Source organism: Frieseomelitta varia, unplaced genomic scaffold (assembly GCF_011392965.1).
Source record: "Frieseomelitta varia isolate USP_RPSP 00005682 unplaced genomic scaffold, Fvar_1.2 scaffold_783, whole genome shotgun sequence".
Lineage (NCBI taxonomy): Eukaryota > Metazoa > Arthropoda > Insecta > Hymenoptera > Apidae > Frieseomelitta > Frieseomelitta varia.
Genome location: NW_025110571.1, coordinates 132,340 through 154,910, shown reverse-complemented (window position 1 = coordinate 154,910; position 22,571 = coordinate 132,340).

Here is a 22,571-nt window from a genome sequence, read left to right as displayed (position 1 = left end):
GTTTGTAACAGTCTTGTAATATCATCACCGTGAATATCGTTGTATCGTGTAGTGTTATGTTAGTGTGTGTTATTTTTTTATTGTGCAGTTAATTTCATCTAGTGTTTCTGTTTGTCTCGGAAGAAATAGATCAATTTCCCGCAAGGAGGTGAGGATGATCTAGAATTTCAAACGAGATTGATCGATTATCTAACGTTTGATTGACCAATTATTAGAGACTACATAGATTTACAATTTAAAATTGAATATTATGATTGTATCATAGTATTTACAGTATTTATATTCTATTACAGATATTGTGTAATTAATTATATCGAATGTTAGAAAAATATAGCAAAAAGATTGCGTTTCCGAAATTTAATAAATTGTTAATATCGTTATATATATTACGTTATCCAATACGATCAGGAATTCGCATGGAACGAGAATGATTAATAATATTACGTTATCCAATACGATCAGGAATTCGCATGGAACGAGAATGATTAATTATATTTATAAATGTGTATTATAATTATATGATGTTATTGTAATTACAATGATATTAATATTATAATTTTAATTACATTATGATTATAATATAATTATATAATTATATACAATGATATTAATATAATTATATATTATGTTATATATTATATAGAACAAGAATAATTAATTATATTTATAAATGTATAATTATAATATTATAATTATATGATATTATATTGTAATTACAGTGATATTAATATTATAATTGTAATTACATTATAATTATAATATAATTATATTATAATTACAATGATATTAATATAATTATATATTATAATTGTAATTTTATTATATTATTATATTATAATTATAATTATAATATATTATAATATATAATATAATAATATAATAGTATAATATATTATATTATTATATTATAATTGTAATTACAATGATATTAATATTATAATTGTAATATAATTAATATAACGTAATTAATTACATTAAAATTGGAACGTGTAATATTCCAATTTCTCGGAAGAAACGTGCCATAACGATTAATATTTCACGTAAAGAACATTTTTGCTTGGAAATGTTTGAACGAGGATTAATCAATTGTCCACAGTCTTTTAAAAAAAGAAACGATTAACTATAGAACGAATCACAAAACTATCTATTTCCCTTCAAAATCGAGCAACGAATCTTCCCCAGAAGGTCAGAGAAATTACCAAAATTTCGAACGACAGTAGACAGAAATATATAGAAAGTCAAGAAGACAGAGATAACCGTTGGAAGAAACGAGAGGCGAGAATTCCATTTTTCTCGCCGAATATTAAGAATCGAGAAGGCTCGAGCCAACTTTCAAATGACCCTCGTCTCTCTCTTCCCTTTTCTCTTCTCGTCTCTTCTCTGAAAAAGCTTTATTTAGCTTCCTTAAGGGGAAAGACGGCCATTTTTGGTGCCATCAGAAAGAGGTAATTAATTGGAACGGAGGGAAGCTCTCCGCGGTGGTTCTCCCCAGCACGGCAGAACAAACGCTTCGAAGTGACCTGCAAACCTCTCGGAAAACCTGGCTAATATTTGCCGACTTCAGTCGTGAAACAACAGACGAAGACTGCCTATTAAATACGATGACGATCCTTCAATTATCCAGAGTTCGTCGGTGTTTTTTTTTTCTTTTTTTTTCTTTTTCCAATTGGCTCGAAGCTTCTCGAGGCATCTTGTCGTCTTCGATATTTTTTTTAATTTCTCTCCCTGTCTCGCAGCGAAAAGTCAACAGACACTCTCGAGATTATACCTTTGAAATTGTATTAACTACGTAGGGAGTAGTTTTAAAAATCATTCGAAGCTGCGAGTTATTTATTACACTTTATTTGGAATAGATATTTTTGAAATCATCGTCACACGTGATGATTAATTAATTATTCTAAAAGATATTCTAAATTACACGTGGATATATTATTTAAAATGTGATATTTATTATTGTTTAGAACAGTAGATATTTTTATAAAATATTGCGAATCACATATTTGTTCGCATGTAGCGATTAATTCACGAAGTTATGAATTATTATAATTTATGATACTTGATTCAGAATTCGTTGAACAGAAAACTGAAACATTTTCTGCACTTTTGCTTTTATTTATAATATTCTTGAAACTCTGTAGTCTCGTTCATGTTTTCGCGAGCACAGTTACGAAATACGTGGACATTTCGAATCACTCGACTGTGCATATCTTTCTGAATACAATCGGAAAAATAGAATCTAGATAAACAGTCGTTTCATTCGTTCAAATGTTTCTCGAATTGTCTCGAAATTTGCAAATTCGCAGTCTTCGTGACAATGTCTGTAATTTCTGAATTGTTTAAATGTCTCTTTGCAAAATTTATAAATATTTTCGTGAACATATTTATGGAAAAAGGGGATCTACGTGAACGTATATTTTTGCAGAAAATTCGTAATTCTTATTCACGAGACTCTAAATTAGTAGACTTCGTAATACTTTTTCGCAGAAATTATTATTAAAATATTTCTGCGAATATAATTAGAAACATGGAACTCGGCTCGTGAATATTGTAATGAATACTCGAGTTTGGGTGTTTTTGTATGTTTATGCATGTTGTATGAATCCCATCCGTTTCTGCATCTTCAAATTTCCCACAGACACGCGAAAATTTGTATTATAGATGAGCATTTGAACGCGTAATGTTCCAGATTACGATTGGTCAAATTAATTGGTTAAATTCTATGTAACTTATATAATATAATAGTACGTGTATACGTATCTAATTGTATACTATATTATATATATATATATATACAATTATAATAATATCTTATTATTATTATTACAACTGTACATGATTATTAATAATATGTCATATACAATTATAATAATAAATTGTTACAGTATGATTATAATTGTATGTTCAACTGTAGTATTATAATTTCTAATATTATTATATTAGAAATTATAATAATAAAAGCTTCTATCATAATTTTTTAATCTTCTTCTATCTTTCACGTTTTTAATATTACATAGAGTTTAGAATGTTATATTACAGTATTATATACATGATTTTATATTATTATATTTCCTAGTATCACGTTATAATATTTCTAACTTAACATTAAAAAAGCATTTAAAAAATAGTTTTACCAAGATGTTTGATTGATCCAAATGACATTTGAATGAAATTTAAATAATTCTTCTCTGCCAAGATCTAAATCTAACTTGGGTAATTCATATAATGCTAAAAGAGTTGAATTTGAAGTTCTATCGAAATTCGAATAATTTAAACAATTCTTTTCTCTTGCTCAAAATTTCAGTAACTTAGAAAATTCAGATAGTTTCACTTAATATTGAAGAAGTCCAAATATTGATAGATCTAAAAGATTTACTAATAGAGTAGACGGATAGGCTAGTAGACCTACTAATAAAATTTAAATGATTAAATCGTAGAACAAATAACGTAGATGATTCCAAATAATTGTATAAAATTATATAAATAGTGAACTAAAACAATTATATAAAATTATAAATAATGAACTAAAGTAATTATATAAAATTGTATAAATAGTGAATTAAAGTAATTATATAAAATTATATATATAGTGAATTAAAGTAATTATATAAAATTATATAAATAGTGTACTGAAATAATTATATATAAATATCGAATTAAAAGTTTTCGGTAATTTAAGCCGATTTTTAAACAGTTCAAAGCGTAACGAGCTCGAATTCGATTCACGATTATCTAAAATCACCAGGTCTATAAATTACGCGAGTATGCACGTGTGTTTGCCTTTAGTTTACCTCCAGTTTGCAACGTGTGTGTGTCGCGGGCCGGAAGTAGCCTCGCCGCATTATGACGCGCTTCCGCGAGATCCCGTGAAAGATTCAACTTTGTGAAAGAACGGCCGTCTCGTAAAGTTGCCTAATCAGAGATTTCAGGCTTTCGCCGCACGGTATCTCACGGTTATCAAAGTTGTGTAGCCTCCCGCTGGTGTGAAGCGATAATATTCTTCCGCGAGAACAGTGCCAGCGGGTTCCACCGTCGTCGCGAATTTTGCCCGCGTGTCGTCGTGAAAATTTAGGAAATTCGCGAGCGAGGGAAAAATTTGTAACAGACATTTCAAGAACAGCGTTGCTGCAGTATGCGAGAAATCCCTCTGGTTTCTGGAAGCGAAATATTTTTCACGTAGTATTGTCTGAAATTGTTGCAACGCTGTTCATGATATGGGGAAATTTAACTTTTCTTGCTGATAGTTTCGAGTTATGTATTAGTATTGAATATTATATTACAGTATGTAATATATTAATACGTATTAGTATTATATAAATATATATATATATTAAATTAATATATTAGTATATGATAATACTATATACTGGTATACTATATATATTACAGTGGTGTATTACAGGTATTATACATAATATTAGTATATTATGGCATATAATAGTATTGAAAATTGTATAATATTCTGTATTATATTACAGTGTATATTACAGTGTATTCTGTATTATATTACTAATATATTAATATGTGATAGTATTATATACTAGTATGCTATATATATATTACAGTGGTATATTAAGTATACATAATATTAGTATATTGTAGCATATAATAGTATCGAAAATTGTATAATATATTGTATTATATTACATTATAATATATTAGTATGTGATAATACTATATACTAGTGGTATATTAAGTTTATATTACAGTGGTATATTAAGTATACATAAGATTAGTATATGATAATAGTGTATACTAACATACTATATATATTACGGTATATTAGTATATTATAGTATATAATAGTCATCAAAATTGTATTATCATGAATACTATAATAATAATATAATAATAATAATATAAAATTAATGTTACATTACAGTATACTATATTACATTACATTATAGTATACTATAGTATATAATATAATAATGTTGAAAATTGTGTCATGTATACTGTAATAATATAATATAATGTAAGAGTAGTACATGGTAATATTACATTATAATACATATTAGTAGAGAAAATTAAAATATATTCTATAATAATATAATATTATATAACATACTGTATTAATATAATACTATAATATATTAATATATTATATTTACTGATATATTATGTATACTAACACACTAGTGGTAATTCAATAATTCAATAATTAATAGTAATATTATTACTGATGTAATATGAATACGTGATAACAATACATATTGGTAATCAATTGAGATACAATTATTGCAGAGCGATCTTGGATATAAGGGAAAATTTGAATAAGGTTCAGATTGGGGCATATTTTATAAGTAATTAGGGGACATCACTCGAAATTGAATGTCGTCGAAAATTTAATGGATTTCAAAAGTTTTATGTTATTAGAATCCAAAAATTCTATATTATACAGACAGCAAAAGATTAGACAATAAAAATTAAATATTACTTCTTAATTTCACAACTTTCCTTGCAACAGATTGAAACGAGTGTCCATTTTATTCTGACACTCTGCGATTTCATTCTCATTTTATTTTGGTGTATATTATTATTGTAATAATGCAATTCTACTGTCGAATCTAAAATAAAGAAGAGAACGATTTAATTTTTTTCTGTTTCTGCGGAACAGAAAATTGAATAGAATCGAACACGTATCACATCGGAGGATAAAATTGCCCGGGGGAAAATAAAAAAATGTGAAATCGACGGTTTTGGAATATTTCTTTTTTTTTTTCTGTCGTGCATGAACGTAAGAACAGGAATATCACTTACAGACATTTTCGTCTGGACGAAATAGCGCTAGCAATTCGGCCATGATATTATGTATTCCATGCATTTCGTTTGTCCTGAGATTCTCGGTGAGAATACGTCGGGAAATCTGTAGTCCAACCAAGAAAGAGAGAGAGAGAGAGAGAGAGAGAGAGAGAAAGAAGAGATTCTCAGTAAAATTTTCCAGTGTACCATTCAACTTGGAATGTTTAAAAAAATCCCATTCAATTTCTGAAAGAAAGGAATGAAGCAAAAGTGGATCTAGTAGAAGAAAAAACAATTTCGAAATCGAGCAATTACACTTTTTCTTGTATCATCGGTGGAAACTGTACGACTGTAATATCGCTTGGAAATGAGGATTTTTCTTTCTCGGATTCGCAGAAAAATTTTATTCATTAATGTATAAAATTATTATACTGTAAAATTTATTTCATTTTGAACATTATTTCGAAATAAATTTAAAGTTTATTTTATCTTGAAAATTGAAATAATTATGCTATATCATTGTTAACTTTGAAATAATACAGTGATATTGTATAACTTATAGTAACGTATGATTATTATATTAATATATGATATATTATAACGTAATATATCATGTATAAATAATTATAATTATAATTGTGTATAATTAATAATATAGTAATATTGGACATAATAATATTTATTATTGCATGAGAAGAATCTAAAAGTTAGATTTTCATGTTCTTTACTGAAGTACGTTTTTTTTAAAAATAAGAATATTAATTTTTGAAAAGTAATTTGAAGATAATTAACAAAAACTTCATTGGCATAAAATTTGTTTATTTATTTAAAGAGGTTTCTTGTGTTTCTGAACTTACATATTATAAATGTAAATATATACATGGAAATATTTATTAAAAATGTGTTTTCTGTATTGTACAATATTTTTGGAATTGAAATTTATGAAAATTTTAATGAACTTCAAGTTTGTAGAAACTGACCAATTGATTGGAAATAATATTGCAACATTTTCAAAAAAAGTTGCGAAAAGAGTTTGAAAATTAATCTCTCTTGCTTCTTGAAAGCAGGTTCTTTTTGAACTGAGTGTTATATTTACAGAATTTCATCTATCTCGACAAATTTCTCGCGTCAGTTTAAAAATTAATCTTTTCTGTTGCAACGGCGCGTGCACACCTAAACACACTTTAAAAATATATTTTCTCAACTCTCCGATTGCATTACCAGAGTCGTTTTTCATCGACTTGTTTCTCCAGTTTCTCGCGAATGAAAAAGCTATTGAAAATGAGATTGAAAAATCTGAAATCAAAATAGAGATTGAATTCTCGTCGACTTCGGAGCCGTAAACATTTCTAAAAAAAAAAAAAAAAAAAGAAAAAAGGAATCATGTCAGGCAAAAAAAAGAGACAATTTAAAGATTAATTTCTGGAATGTCTCAAAATCGATTCTCGATTAAATATCACCGATTTTAGCCGAGGAGAGCTGCGAATTGAATCGAAAGAATCGAACATTCTTCTACGTTCGATTGACCAGAAAAAATAAAAATAAAAAATAAAAAAAAGCGAAGACACTTTGGTCTCCGAAAATTATTTCTCCTGCAAAGTTTTTCGATCGGTCGAATATTAAAACCGCGGGTTCCGCTTGCAAGCGAAATGAAATTGCTGAAATTCCTGATTCAAGAGCCGCGAGACGATGTAAATTTTAATTTCTGCCCGGTTTTTTTCTACTCTCTCTCTCTCTTTCTTTTTTTGTCTCCCTTGCGACGACTCTCGACGAGAATTCTCGAGTTCCCGGCATTCTTCCATCGGAAACACGCGGCGAAATCGTTGAAAACTCTCTCCAGCGCGAATCATCGAGCGGAAATGGGCTTCTATTCCGAGGAAACGAGCGACTAGCGAGCTCCCCTTTGTCTGAAAGGGATCTCGTCAGCGGAGAAAATTGAAGAAAACATATTTTTCAAACATGGTTCAGACGTGGCACCGATGAGACATGCCGGATATCTTTGAACAAGTCGGAATTTCTTCTCGCTCGAATCTGTCATTTCTTTCTCTCTCTCTCTCTCTTTCCACCCTCCCCCTTCCACTCTGAAAGAAAGTGAAGAAACTTCGAAGTGAAACTCGCACCGGCAAGTTTCGCTCGGATTAATCGAGTTTCTCGACTCGCGAGAGTCGATTTCAGGGGCTCGAGCTCCGGATGAAATTCCTGGAACGAAAGAGGAACGTTTGCGAACGTTGTTGTAAAATACGCGCGATAACGAGAGGAATTTCGAAACGAGACGATGTTTATTCGCAAGTGGGTATTGTCGGTTCATAGGTGATTACGATAATTGGACCGATAGGGGACTTTTGCGCGTTTCGCGAAGTTAAAATTGGGAAAACGTGAGATACAAAAAACATTCGATCATTGAGTTAGAATTATATTTATTTTATATACTTAAAAATATTATACAAATTGTACAATATACATAAAAACCAATTTAGAAGTATAAGTCGATATACTGACAAGTGTATTTCAAAATCCACAATTAATCATGGAATGTATAATGTATATTAAAGCATTATGCAACGTAGATGATTGAATTGTACAATATACATGAATCGAATTCAGAAGTATAAGTCGATATACTGCCAAGTGTATTTCAAAATCCACAATTAATCATAGAATGCATAATATATATTAAAGAATTATGCAACGTAGATGATTGAATTGTACAATATACATAAATCCAATTTAGAAGTATAAGTCGATATACTGACAAGTGTATTTCAAAATGCACAATTAATCATGGAATGTATAATGTATATTAAAGCATTATGCAACGTAGATGATTGAATTGTACAATATACATGAATCGAATTCAGAAGTATAAGTCGATATACTGACAAGTGTATTTCAAAATCCACAATTAATCATAGAATGCATAATGTATATTAAAAAATTATACAACGTAGATGATTGAATTTGAGAATATAAATCAATACACACGCAGCTTAAAAGTTTCACTACCCGTGACATATATTGGCTATTAAGTATAAAATTCTGAATACTAATATTTCTGAGTATGTTCGAAGTATAGTATATTACATATTGCAATATTTAATTTGTAAAATCAGTTTCCTCGATTCTATTTGCAAAAGTATAAATTTCGCACGAAAATTCTTTGGCTAATGATAATTTACATTAGAGTTGGCTAACTGGCGGTCTTCGGGCCCATGCAGTAGAGGGGATAGCGCTAGCGATCAGAAAAGTTGGGGGGCTAGAGCTCGCCAGTTCACCTGCTTTGATTTATGTTGCATCACTAAACACATTTCTACTTTACACTCCCTATTCCAAAGTTGAGTGAAATTTGAAGTCCCAAATCCTCACAGTCTGCTTCTAATTTCTACTAATGAAACGATCAAATAAAATTTATAATGCGATTGTTATTAATCATATTATTATTATTTATATTTATTATGTATTTAACGTTTCGATACGATTATGGGGTTGCTGGGGCAAACTCGTACTATATAAAACTCGTACTGACGTCAGTACGTTCGAAAGAAATTTGGTGAATTCAAGGCAGGAAATGGGTTACCAGGATGAATCCCTCTGGTGCATCTGGGACTCTGTTATACGAGTTAGCTGCAGAAGATAAGACTTAAAGAAGGATATAAAGATCACGGCTAAAGAAGGATATAGCAACTGTCGTAGAACGTCTGTAAAAGAAGTTTAATGATCATGTATAAAGAAAAGTGAGCTTCGACTTGGTTTAGGGGACCGATAGCAAACATAAACTGGGAATATTCTTATGTTATAACGTTGCGCTATGTGCAAATTACTTTGTTTAATTATAAAATGTTGTAAACATCAGTGTACTTGTCTTATATTATCTACAAATATTACCACAAATAACGATATTTATAATATTTTGTAATCAGTGCGTAAGTATACTAATATTTATAACATTCTATAATTGTACAAAGTAATTTGTTTCATGGTGCAGCATTACAATATTTATAATATTTATTGCAATATACTTGGCGTAGTTACAAAATTATAAAAGATTAGTATACTTGTATGTACAGCTACTTCATATAATATAGTAGTTATCACTATAGTATACAACAAAAATAAAATTTATGCTAATCAAAAGAAGATAATAATAAAATTGCATGCAGTGTTATATAATGCTAATATCGTATGTTATACACAAAATTTATAAGAATTATATATATATATATATATGTGATATTACTATGTATTCTATATATATATATAATATTACTATGTATTCTATATATATATAATATTACTCTATGTATTGTATATTATATATACTACTATGTACGTATTGTATATTATATATACTACTATATATGATACATACTATAGTGTATTAGTAGTTGTTAAAGTTAATTATACAACAAAAAATGAAACATTACATTAATCAGACATTTCAACACACATCTCATAAAGATCAATCTTTAAGCAACTGTAATAATAACGATAACAGAAACTCATAAACATGTTTAAGCTACGCGCTGTTGAATTATGGCTTTGCGCTATGATATTCGGGAACTGGCGAGAACGTGCAGCCACAATGATGAACCTGTGCGAGAGGAGCACAGTGTTTAATCTAATCTTCACCCTTTTGGTCGTGGTTCGTTAGCATCGAAAGCTGAAATCCGACTAGTTAGCTCCTTACCTCTGAACGAATTCATCGTACATTGAGCACATCTGTGAGCGAGAAGAGTGCAGGGTTCTTCGTTTCAGTTTATTAGGAAGGACTTTAGGAAGAGAAACGTATAGACATTGGGTCCAAATAGATACATGGCGTTTCTCTAACGTCAGAAATTGCAGAAATTGCAGAAATTCTCTGATCTAGTTGTGGAATATTGGATCCTAGATATGGAATGTATATTAGAATTTTGTTACACAGGGTGGTTGATCAGTTTTTCTCTTTTCTTGTAGTTTAGGTATTCCTTTTGTATTGCGACGACGTAAAAAAGTGTCTTCTTTTTTATTTTTGTAATTTGTCGACAGATCAATATCCTCTGTAAGAGTTATCTTTTTTTCGAAGGTTGCCCCTTTTTGGAGTTTCCCACGTCATCGATGCTTTTTTGCATATAGATAAATAGTTTTCTTCTTTTTCTTCTGTTGCATCGTGTAGCTGACGAGAAGTAATTCGAAGGTCTGGCATAATTCAGATATGTACAGTGATGCTAATTTGGGAATAGTTCAGAGATAACAATACGCACAGTAATATTAATTCAATAATAACGTGTACAATTCAAAGATAACATTCAGATATGCACTATAATATAATAATCCTGAAATTATAATTAATTAAACTTTGAAAACACTTGGCTTTGAAATATACATACGATGGAACAGAAGGATATATCATACACATACAATAACAGTATAATAAAAGCATCGATGATGTTGAAAGCTATATTAATACACCACGAGAGTCTGCTGTTATAATTAATACGTATACGAGAAACGTTACTTACTTATCGTCTTACATCGTTCCCTTTCTTAATGACAGCAGTTGTATTAATTACGTGAAAATGAATGGTCAGTTAGGCTAACGTATATAAACGACAGGTCAGCGTCAAATAGACGAGGATTATGAGAATTATTGATCGTTTGAGCTACGTGAATGTTGTCAAGAAAAATCCGCCGGGGATCTGACAATTAACGGGTGGGTCAAAAAAGAGAGAACAAGAGAACGAGAGAACGTAGCAGGCCGCGTCGTTTATAAAATCAGCAGTCTATATGTGAACGGCAGGACACCTCATCTCCATAGAGATCGAATTTTTATTCAAGAGCTGCCCGGCTACGTGACTGGAATCACTTTCCATGCTAGGCTGCATCGATGACATCCATAAAGATCCGAGTCATGCCTCTTTTTCTTCGTACATTCCCCCCCCCCCACCTTTCGCCAACGACAGTCTCGCATTGTTAAAATCCGATTTTATGAAGAGAGATGCATCTGCCCGACATGTGAGCATCCTCGTAACGTGTTTTACGTCAGAGCCTGGCGGAAATGTGCAGAATGTTTCCTCTTTCCTATTTTTCTTTTTTTTTTTTTTTTTTTCTATGAAAATTTGATGGATTCCCAACATTGCATACCTTTCTCTCTCCCACCGATATCACGTGCATATTATGAACCTGTTGTGCACACTTTTTTCTATTTATTTTGCATTTCTTTGTTTCTCCATATTCGTCGGAAGCATCGGTGTATTCTCGTGTAATCGGTGTTTATTGATGGATTCTTTTGGGAATACATAAACGATAGGTTAGGTCAAGTTAGTTTGTTTAAAATTGAAATACAAATTAATCTGAGTGTCTCCGTACGAACTTTGTATACGTTTATTCGTATCGTTTGAGTCAAAAGCTCGATAATGGGTTGTTTCTAACATCTTTGGGTTAGGTTAGATTAGGCTACCAGTCACAATTGTGTAATCATATTCAGTTGAATACAAGCATAACTTAACCGCATATACTATACCATATATGAATAAATAAAGACCTAACCTAACTATAGTTGGACGATTTTGAGAGAGGCTAGTCGTGCATAAAAAAATACATGTTAGGTTAGGTATGTAATATAAATACAAAGCCTAACTTAATTCTATGCAGAATAAATACAAACCTAACTTAATGTAATTAAATGATCAGCTACATATATAAGTATTCAATAACTTTTAGAGTAACTTTCCACACACAATCAAATACAAAACCTAACCTAGTCATAATTAAATACGATCTTAACCTAATCATACATAACTAAGCAGATACCTAACCTAATCTTATATGATTAAATGACTAACATATATAAGTATTCTATAACTTTTAGAGTAACTTTCCATACACAATTAAATAAAAAACTTAACCTAATCGTACAATTCAATACAATTCTAACTTACTTAATACACGATTAAACAGAAACCTAACCTAACTTCGTATGATCAAGCCTGATTGCATACAAATGTTCAACAACTTTTAGAGTAACTTTCCATACACAATTAAATAAAAAACCTAACCTAATCGTACAATTCAATACAATTCTAACTTACTTAATACACGATTAAACAGAAACTTAACCTAACTTCGTATGAACAAGCCTGATTGCATACAAATGTTCAACAACTTTTAGAGTAACTTTCCATACACAATTAAATAAAAAACCTAATCTAATCGTACAATTCAATACAATTCTAACTTACTTAATACAGGATTAAACAGAAACCTAACCTAACTTCGTATGATCAAGCCTGATTACATACAAATGTTCAACAACTTTTAGAGTAACTTTCCATACACAATTAAATAAAAAACCTAATCTAATCGTACAATTCAATACAATTCTAACTTACTCAATACACGATTAAACAGAAACCTAACCTAACTTCGTATGAACAAGCCTGATTACATACAAATGTTCAACAACTTTTAGAGTAACTACCCATACACAATTAAATAAAAAAACCTAACCTAATCGTACAATTCAATACAATTCTAACTTACTTAATACACGATTAAACAGAAACCTAACCTAACTTCATCTGATTAAGCCTGATTACATATACAAGTGTTCTTCAGCAACTGAAGTGCAAAACCTAACCTAATCACACGACGAAATCCTAACCTAGCCGCACGTATGTAATTAAGCAGAAACATAACCTAAGCTAACCTAACCTAACGTAATCGAAACACGCGATCAAAAGTATAGGAAGTATTTGTTACGCGCAAAAAATCTAACGCGAGAAACAGGTAAAGGCATAAAACGCAGAAACCCATAAAAACACGAAACACAGCGTGAAGAGACACTCGCGTTGAGAAACGTTTTCCGCGGTGGTCGGCGAGAGTGGTAGCGGAAGCGGAGCTCGATATTTAAGTCCGCCTGGCTTAACCGCCGGGGCACAGTCAGAATTTAACGCCGGATAACGAGGAAGAAGTTTCCGGTACGCGGAAAGTTGCGCCTGTTCCTGCAGATTGCGAGTTCTGCCTGCGCGGTTCTAATTGACCGGGAAACAGTCGAAGCTTTGTATTAGTCAACGGCCATCCCCGTGAAATAAACGCGTCCAGCCCCGGGAATGGAATTGTCGGATCTGCTTGCTCTTTGCCAAACTCGGCGAACACGGCGCGCTTTCGTTAAAACTTCCTGCCGGCTGATTAAAGCGATAGCCCTGTCCAGTTGAGAAACGTTTTCCACGGAGATCAGGCTGGCCTACCGACGGAAACTTTTCGCGAAACTGTATCCCGGCACTCGATCGAACAAAGAACACGGACCGGCAATGAAGGTGATTCTAATCTGGCTCGGTTAATTTGAGGCCCAGTTTGCGAACGATTGTTTGGATAAAACTGAAATGGCACGGCGTAGTGTGTGGGTGCCGAATTGGCGGAGTGGTTGGCCAGTGTTCGAATCTCGCTTACCCTGAAAAATACACTCTCTACGGATCTCTCGTCGTCTTTCTAGCTTTTCTTCTCGTTCGGTGCGCGGATAAATGGGGAAAAGTCGTCAATTAAATTTGAAAAACCTGACGAAGATGAAAAGGAAATGAAGAAGGGAAGAAGTTCATGTACAATTTGAATGAAAAAGTATCGTGGAACAATTAATGGAAAAAACTGTGTAGTTGTAAGAATAACACCTGAGGACTTTCCAGAGTATAATGACTAGGAAACTTTAAGGGGTGAAAGAGAAGGGGAATATCTTCTCGTAAGTAAATCTGGCGACTAAATCGAATTTCAGCTTCGACCTCATTGGCGATTGTTTGTTCGAAAGCGATGTTTGAGAACAATGTAGATACACAGAGAATGGCAAAGTGTTTACATTAATTTACAGCTGTTTGGTTCCAGAACACGTATCTCGATAGTGGTATTCGCTCTCTCTCTCTCTCTCTCTCTCTCTCTCTCTCTCTCTCTCTCTCTCTCTCTCTCTCTCTCTCTCCTGTTAGCTATCACGGAACAGAGGAAGAGAGAACCCCTTTTCATCTAAGTACGTTATTAGGAAAGTTTCGATGATTGAGCCGGAAAGTTTTCAACTCCTCTATAGAGAGGTAACTCACCTAATATCACCACTTTGATTTACATCTAAAGTTCGAATATCCATCGAATTGATCATTTTTCAACATACACACGAATCAGTACTATTTCATAGAGAATATAGACTCGACTATTCGTTCTTCGTTTGCAGTTGTAGATAACGATGAACGAAGTATAAGAGACTTTCTTCGCGAATTTTCCGAACGTCGAACAAAGTCACGCGCCTAGAGGAGAATCGTACATATATCTCGTATCTTCAGCCGGAAATCGGGAAGGTTTCGAGCTTGCGAACGAGATCTGTACGAAGCCGCAGACCGAGTTAATTGCACGCTGTTACCATTCCCCGCTCTGTCTGTTCGCTCTCTGCGCGTCAGCTCTAATCGAACCCGTTGCAACCCCGCAAACACGTTTACGCCGTGTTTACACTCGCCCTGTGAGCACCTATGCATGATTAAGCGGCGCTGTCGGCCTTGCAGATGGCGCTCGCCAACCCCCATCCATTCGTTCCAACCGTCGCCATCCTAACCTTAAAAAAAAAAATAAAAAGAAAATAAAAAACGAAGAGCCGATGGTGTGTTACGAAACGTGTGTATAGCGTTTCTTATCGCGATGGCGTTTCATATTTAAGTTTCGTTCGAAATTGGGAGTGGTGCTTCCGTTGGGTGAGAATAGGTTCAACTTTTCGAGAGGAAGTGCGATCAACGGGCTGAAACAATACGTATTCAGGGTTGGGGGCAATCTGCGCCGAGCCTCGATCAGTTAACAACACACCACAATAGGACCCACTGTCTGCTCTCGCTGACAAGACGATTTGCGAGCCACAACCGGCCCGGATGGAATCCGTGTCAGTTGTTCCACGATTTATCGCAACAAGTTTCCCCGGGATCAGTGAAATTTCCCCGTTGGTGGAAACTCTGTTCTGGAAGCTTAGTTCCGTGGGTCGTTGTAAAATTTTAGGCAGCTCTCGATTTACTTACTCGCCATCGTCGCAGTGTTATTTATCAGTTTCATTGACATTGACTTTTGTGTCAAGAATGAAAGAATTTCTTGACAATTTGTTATTATGCCATTTAACTAGATCTTCAGTCTCTGAGTTAAAAGAGACAAATAATTACCATTGGTGCATGAGTCTAGTAATACATTTATAATATAAATTAGTGTATTATTTTATAATATAATATAAATCGGTTATTTTGTAGTATAATATAAATTGGTATATATTAGTTTACAACTGATTTATTATATTCGATATTAAATGTAACAAATTCTTGAGTATAATATATATAACTACAGTATATATAACTAGCGACAATATATACTGTAAAATTAAAGTATTTACAGTATATATAATTAGCGACAATATATACTGTAATATATATATATATATATATATATATATATATATATATGTGACAATATATACTGTAAAATTAAAGTATACTGTAAGTATACTGTAAAATTAAAGTATTTACAGTATATATAACTAGCGACAATATATACTGTAAAATTAATTATATCAGCATTAATACATGATATATAAAACGCAAAATAAAAGTTTAATCTGAAGTTACAAAATAATCAAACAATTACAGTAATTAGTATATCACTATTTGAAGAGTTTCACTAGCAAGCTCGCGATTAACATTCGAAACAATCCCCCCGTTTCGCATTCCAAGGACCTCTTTCCCCTTCCACGAAATCAGTTAATCGACACTCGATAATCAAATTCTCTCTACTCCACGGGAGAAGAAGTATTCCAAGTCGTTGGAGCAGATAAATCGAACGAGGGCACCGATTTCGACAGTAGTTTTAGTCGACGATTTAGCGAACGGACGGACAGCCGAGAGAAATCGAGGGAGGCGCAGTCGATACAACAGGGCCCCTTAACGAGATCCAGCCGTCGGTGAGGGTCATGAATCAGCATCGAGCCAACGGCCCCGTGGAAAATAAAGTTTTCCGACTGATTGGATCTTCCGCCGGAACTTTCTCGCCGCGACTGTAATCTTCCACGAGTTGGGGTTTCGCCTTTCATCTCACGAGAGGCAGAGAGGTGGATCTCCTACTCGCGTGTTCGCTTTGTACCGAGCCTCCCTCTCTTGATTTATGTCCGTCGATTTTCGTCGGAATTCCTGGTGGATTCGCCCTGGCGAAGATCAATGCCGATTGGTCGGAAAGAAATACAGGGTCCATTGGGGAGGGATAAAATGAAAGTTAGGGTTTTGATGGTTTGATTATTGTTTATGGGAAATTTCCAAGGATCCACTGTTCGAAATTAATATAATGTCATGATTATATAATATAATTTAATTATAATATTGTATAATATAATTAGTATATACGTAATATATAATGTAGTATTAATTAATATAGTTATGTTAATACTGTATTATATGATTTATTTAATACTGATATTTTATACTAATACATTATTGATATACATATTGACTATTTATTATTGTTATACGAAACTTACAATATTATTATATATCACATAAAATAATTATTATACAATATTCTAATATAATATGTTACATAAAATATATTTTACTTTATATTATATTATGCAAAAATTGTTTAATTATATATTATATAATTTGATACAAAATTAAAATAATTGCTGTAGATTTTTCAAGCGACTTTTAACGAAGTTGAACTACAAGTTTCTAAGCTCAGACCTGAACATGTTCAAAATTTCAACTCCAAAGTATCTTACTAATCAGTTTATAACATGACATCTCAGTTATTATCGTTTAAAATCTATATATATATATAAATCTAATTTCATTTTCTTACCGAAATCTAATTCATTTTGCTACACAATACCAATGTCCAATTCACTATCTTTCCACATGTTCCGTTTGATTTTAGAATTTTAATCAGACAAAGATTGTCCAATTTTAATTCGAATCTTAACATCAAAAGTTAGAGCATCAATATCTAATAATCGAATTCGGAATGTTCCAACGCCAAATTTCGAAGAATATATTTTTCTATATAAATTTAGAGAGCGGAGGAGATTTCAAATTAGCGAGACGGTTATTGAAATCGACAGTTCCGACGTTCTGAAATCCGTTTTAACGAAAACATTCGCCCGCGATAGAGAGAGAGAGAGAGAGAGAGAGAGAGAGAGAGAGAGAGAGAGAGAGAGTGCAATTCAGCGCGGGCGAGGAAACAGCCCGTTTAGCTCGGGCCGGAAGCCGACAGTTGGCTTTGAAGTTTCGTAAGGGTCGAAAGTGGACGCGTGAGCGCAGCTGTGCCACACTCCTGACCGAGTTTCACGAGTCGGATGGATGGATGGTAGCGAAGGAATAGAAACGCGGAGAAAGCGGATGAATAATTTAGAGCCGCGCGTAATTCGTGGCCGTCGTAGAGCCACGAGGAAACGAAAAAGGAGGGGGTGGAGGAGGGGAGAGACAGGAATATCGCTTGGCCCCTTCCGGCCAAGCGGAGTTTCTGGCTCAAGGACGAGGAAGATCTCCTAGCCCTTATTTGCAGCGTTAATTGCGCCTCGTTGCTGGATAAATGTTATCCGCCTCGGTTGGACAAACGTTGGACGGTAGCATGATCTCATAGCTTGCCGTCGTAGCTTTCTCGGCCGATGAAAGAAATTACTTTTTCGTTTCGGAGGGGAGGGGAGGGGTTAGGTGCGTCAGTTTCTGGAATTTTTGAATGGCTCTCCTTAAAAATTATCAATTTGGTATGGTTCCATGGCATACACGTCTTGGGGAATGTTGTGAGAATGTAAAAATACAGTCGTGCGATGAGTGTATGTATCTTGGTTTTTCGATACAAAAATTTTATTTTACTTAAATTCTTTTTTATTTCATTTAACAATATTTTGTTTTATTTAATAATATATAAAGTAAATTTAATATATTTCGTGTAATATATTATATAATAATTATTTTATATAATAATATTGTAAGTTTCGTATAACTATAAATAGTCAAAGTTTGATATTTTATATATTATACTAGTATTAAAATGATATAATTATATTATTTTAATATTAATATAATATATTAATAATATAATTATATTAATATTAATATTACTATAATATATAAGATGTCGAACTTTGATTATTTATTATAGTTATACAAAACTTACAATATTATTTATATGTCATATAAAATAATTATTATACAATATATTATTATATTATTATACAATATATTATTATATATTACATACAGGAAATATACTATATAATAATATTGTGTAATAATTATTTTATATGACATATAATAGTATCGTAAGTTTCGTATAACTATAATAAATAGTCAAAGTTTGTCATCTTATATATTATATTAATATTAAAATAATATAATTATATTATTTTAGTATTAATATAATATATTAATAATATAATTATATTAATATTAATGTTAATATAATTATAATATTAATAATATAAATTAACATTTTTAAAAAATGACATTACTTATAGATACTTGTATTATGTATATTTGTGAAGAAATCGTGTTCTTTGGTTATATATGTTGATCGATCGAGTCGTCAGTATTCATGCCATTATATTATATTGTCTCATGCATTATTATTGCCATACGTATTATATTATCATTATACGTATGTATATTTATATTCATGGATTATATGATAGAAGACAATATTTTTCTTTTAATGAAAATACTACCTACCTAAGTAAATAAGGTGTCTTAATATAAAAATTCATTTTTAAAATAACATTAATAATACAATAAAATATTTGTTTTTTCATACAAATATTATGCACAAAATCATACGCATAATTGAAAAATTAATACTTTTTATGTATTTATCTATAATAATATTTTCAATGTATGTACGTATGCATATATAATTTTAATATCATTTCATTTATATTTTCATTTATTTTTATGTCTTATTTTATTATAATATATGAATTTGATTTTATTACAGATAAATGCACAAAATATGTTGTTACAATTTGTGTGCATATACGTAATATTTAAATATTATGTATCAGCAATAAAGATATATTAAAATTCTAGAATACATGTCAGTAACAAGAGAATCAACATATTCTATTATCTTATTTTTATTAAATTATTTTATTATCAATGATACGCGAGATGATCTCTTTGTCAGTTCACTTTTTTATCAATTTCAATTGCTAATAATTATCCATATGAATTGTTTCTCTCATGTTGAAGTTTCTTGTGAACGAATGAAAGAACATGATCTCCTGTTCACCGCGATCACCATGGACTCTTCCTCTGCGTTGGCCTCGGTTTGCGCAAACGGCTGGTTTGCCAGGGAAACGTTGATTCATTATGTCGGTAGTATTTCGGCAGGATTGGCGTGCGTCAGAATCGTTTACCCGTTTTCGACCGCGGCGAAATTGGGTCAGATATCCCGGGACATAAAGTCCACCATCTCTGTTTCTCGCTTTTTATCAGCCTACGTGCCGATACTAATCTCGCCGCTATCCAACCATGCTGCCGCCGATAAATTACTTTCCTGCTTCTGGTCCCTACTGATTTTTAACAAGCGTGATTAATTTAGAGTCGTGATCCGACATTCTCGCTCCGACTTTCTTTCGTTCGATTTTATCGTTTGGACGCGTTATTCGAATGATTCTGGAACAAATATTTTATTTGTTACGAAATAACGATACAATCGTGATAGTTACGATTCCTTGAATTTTAGCGAGACACTCAATATCAAATGCAGTATTCAATATAAAAATATATCCAATTGAATAATTTTCAATATATAAATATATCTGATATTAGACATGAAGTCATTTAATTTAAATTCAATTCAAAATTGAGTAAAAGTCGTACGCCAAGCTATCTAGCGGGGTCGTTCGTAAAGTTGAGGCCTCGATCTTCGAATTCTTTCTAGGCTCAGCGCTGAAGAAAATTTCTCAATGTTCTTTATTCAATTTAATTGTTACAGTGTGACAATTTATTGTATTTTCGGGAAGAAAATAGGAATCAATACTCTATAATATAATAATAAAACTCTAATATAATAATATATATATATATCAGATATATTATATATATATATATATATATATCTTAGGTATAATATATATATGTGTGAATTTATATATTAATAAATACGCTAAAAATTTAATTTCTAAATATATATTTATTTTTTTTATTTTACAAAAATGATAATATATTCGTATATATTTAGATCATTTATTTTTGAGATAATTAAATTATTAAAATTAATCAATTAACCCTGATACAAAATAAACTTTACTTATCAATTTATTAAAAAAACTCATTTTTAATATATATATATATTAAAAATGAGTTTTTTAAAAAATTAATAAGTATATATATATATATATATATACATATATATAAAATAGTAAAATAGGTTCAAGAAGTGTTACATTATTTTATTAATTTACCTTTTTGAATTATTGGTTATGAGATTGTCATTAATATATTAATATTAATATCATACGTGTATACACATTAGTTTACATATACACGGTGTGTCAATAATAAAAGACATAGTCGAGGAATATAACACATCACAACAGTCAAATAAATACCATATATACCATAATATATCGAATATACCATAATATCAAATAGAAATACTATATATACAGCCAAATATACTATAATATCATATATACCATATACCATAATATATCAAATAGAAATACCATATATACAACCAAATATACCATAATACCATATATACCATAATATATCATAATATACCATAATATATCAAATAGAAATATTATATCCCAAGACGACAAGAAAACTCCACGAATGTTCCTGAATCGTTTTGTTTTGCACGACACAATCCTCCTTTCATGAAACGTGAATCCTCCCGCGAAACACGTGAAACTCGTTCGCTTTAAATCCCTCGTAATGCAATTTATCACCCCGGTAATAATTCGTGGAATATCAATTTCCACGGGACTTCTAGCTTTCATAAACTTTCCTTCTGCGATTCCGTTGTAACGATACACCACCGATACGGAGAAGAATGGCGGCCAACCGGTTTGTTAATTGTATCTTCGAGCCGGTTGGCGATGCCGTGGGGAAAACAGATTGTAGAAATTTCGCCGGGCAGCCGATGGAATTAAATTAGCTTTAATCGCCCTCTCGTAAAACTGAGACTTGCCGGTTCACAGTTTCCGCCGGTTTTGAATCAATATTCGATTCCGAGTGTCTTTATTCCTCAGTCTGCCTCTTCGAAGATTACGTCGTCACTCTGACGAGCTCGAACAGTCCATTCTTCTTCTCTTTTTCTTTTTTTTTTTTTGTTTTTTTTTTTTGTTTTATTTATTTCAATTAAAAATGACTCGTTACACTTATCATAGTAGTATGTATGTAAAGCTCTTACATACAATACATTGAAATCATCGGTTTTAACGTATGTCGAATTTATATTAATACATGTAACTGAATCAACAGATAAATCTGTGTATATATGCGTGTACGTGTTAATGATGCGTCGCGGTTTCTAGAATTGTAACAGTTTGTTTTCACACTGATTCGCCTTGACGAAATATCACTCGAGACACAAAAAGATAGGTTCGCGATCCTCTAGAGAAACAACGGAAACTAAATAGTCATGATTTCTAAAATCATACCGATTCTCGAATGCACTCGTTTCCAACTGATTAGTTGCATTTTACTTAGTGATCGGTAATAACGACGCAGTCAAGCTTGTACGAGAGAAATAATGATTCGTTATTTACTTGTGAGACATAATCAGACGCCCGGCATAGCTCAGACGGGAAGTTCATGCTAGTCTACGCGATCGGTTCGAAATGCAGTCTAATATTCGTC